This window comes from Phocoena sinus, chromosome 13, assembly GCF_008692025.1.
Source record: "Phocoena sinus isolate mPhoSin1 chromosome 13, mPhoSin1.pri, whole genome shotgun sequence".
In the NCBI taxonomy this organism is placed as follows: domain Eukaryota; kingdom Metazoa; phylum Chordata; class Mammalia; order Artiodactyla; family Phocoenidae; genus Phocoena; species Phocoena sinus.
The window spans coordinates 85243598-85246070 of NC_045775.1; the positions used below are offsets into that span (position 1 = coordinate 85243598).

The window sequence follows — 2473 nt, forward strand, 5'->3', positions numbered from 1 at the left end:
CAGCTTATCCTTCCCCCCTCCCCATGTCCTCAAGTCCATTCTCTACGTCTGCGTCTTTATTCCTGTCCTGCTCCTAGGTTCTTCAGAACCTTTTTTTTTTTTTTTTAAATTCCACATATATGTGTTAGCATACGGTATTTATTTTTCTCTTTCCTTTTTTTTTTCATCTTTTAATTCCTATGGGGTTGATCAATTCTTTATCAGTTAACATTCTCACTGACAAAAATCAATTTATATTAACTATAGTTATATATAACATATCAAGGGAGTACATGGGAAAATCAGAACACAAGACTTCATCAGCTAAATAGAGTCCAACTCAGTTTGCTGTTATGGGGACAAACAAGGTAACAAATACACTGAAGTATAAACAAAACATTACACTCAGAATAACAGCATTCCAGAAGAAAACAGAAAGCTGAGATACGATAAAGGTCTTTAATTCACAATATGTATAATTATATAATTTATTAAAATCAACATAATTCATGTACAAAATATTAACACGGCAGTCATGAAGTTTGTTAAGCGCTTCAAATACTGAAATGTTAAAACAGTAAAACTACACTAAATGACTTTTGCATCAAGGGATCTAATCTAGCTCACTAGCTCAGGCTGAACATTCACTCAGGCATCAGGCATGCAAAACACAGGGCTAACAGGTTTAATCTGTTCTTCTCCCAAAAGTGACAATCCAGCAATTCCAAATAGAGTATGAAAAGGAACTACCATATCTCCTGGCCTGTCCGCAGATCCTCCCGTTTCTTCATCTTGACATGCTAAAATGAAACTGTGCAGTTTCTCTCTGTCAATCCAATGAAACCTTCCAATTATCTTTAGGGAAGCCAACGCCCACCAAGAATAGCACACATCTGGTAACTTCTCTGGCCTCCCATTGAGTCCACCTGATGGAAGCTGTCATTCACAAAGCCACCAACCAAGTAAGTCAGAATTTACTCGCTGCAACTGACTAGTAATAGCCAGGAATCCTGCCCAGCATGGGATTCAGAACCTGGCCTGCAACCAAATCCACCATCAAAGTTCATACGTGATAAAACAAATTCGATTGCCTTTTCCACATTAATAGCATCCAGCTTCCCCAATAGAGCCAAAGTTGCCACCGCACGAAAAGAGAATCTTGTATCAATTTCTCCCCAAAGACTCCAGCAAAAGAACCATCTTCTTTCTGTAGACTCTGAATATATTCTACAACTTTATTTACATCGATAACATTAATACTGTCATAGAAGAATCTGGACAGCACTAAGAGTGTACAAAAGATGAGGATCGTGTCCAATACTAGCACTTATTCCACCACACTCGTGTTGACAAGACTTAATAAATGTCAGAATTTCTTTTCTATTCATGCGATGTGGCTGTCCCATGAGATCCGTTACAGTCAGACCCCAATAGATGCCACTCATTCTCAAATATTCAGATACACAGTATTTGTAATCATCTTTCTTTGAGCCATAGGATGCTATATAATCTGGATGCTTCTGCACTAATAGGGTGTCGGGTGCATCTGACTTGATAATAACATCCTTCTGTGGTGTGTCCATGTCTGAGAGTGAAAAGAGCTATTTTTCTCTTTCTGATTTACTTCATTCTGTATGACAGTCTCTAGGTCCATCCACCTCACTACAAATAATTCAATTTCATTTCTTTTATGGCTGAGTAATATTCCATTGTATATATGTGCCACATCTTCTTTATCCATTCATCTGTTGATGGACACTTAGGTTGGTTCCATGTCCTGGCTATTGTAAATAGAGCTGCAATGAACATTGTGGTACATGACTCTTTCTGAATTATGGTTTTCTCAGGGTATATGTCCAGTAGTGGGATTGCTGGGTCATATGGTACTTCTATTTTTAGTTTTTTGGGGTTTTTTTTGCGGTACGCGGGCCTCTCACTGTTGTGGCCTCTCCCGTTGCAGAGCACAGGCTCCGGACGCGCAGGCTCAACGGCCATGGCTCACGGGCCCAGCCGCTCCGCAACATGTGGGATCTTCCCAGACTGGGGCACGAACCCGTGTCCCCTGCATCGGCAGGCGGACTCTCAACCACTGCACCACCAGGGAAGCCCTATTTTTAGTTTTTAAAGGAACCTCCATACTGTTCTCCATAGTGGCTGTATCAATTTACATTCCCACCAGCAGTGCAAAAGGGTTCCCTTTTCTCCACACCCTCTCCAATATTTATTGTTTGTAGATTTTTTGATGATGGCCATTCTGACTGGTGTGAGGTGTTACTTCATTGTAGTTTCATTTCTCTAATGATTTTCATTTCTCTAATGATTAGTGATGTTGAGCATCCTTTCATGTGTTTGTTGGCAATCTGTATATCTTCTTTGGAGAAATGTCTATTTAGGTCTTCTACCCATTTTTGGATTGGGTTGTTTGTTTTTTTGATATTGAGCTGCATGAGTTGCTTGTAAATTTTGGAGGTTAATCCTTTGTCAGCTGCTTCAT

The 2473-nt window shown here is 39.8% G+C and overlaps 1 pseudogene; it reads right to left on the bottom strand.

Annotated features, from left to right (window-relative positions):
• Positions 1 to 597: 597 nt before the first annotated feature.
• LOC116764481 lies at positions 598 to 1562 on the bottom strand (annotated as a pseudogene).
• Between the last annotated feature and the right edge of the window lie 911 nt (positions 1563 to 2473).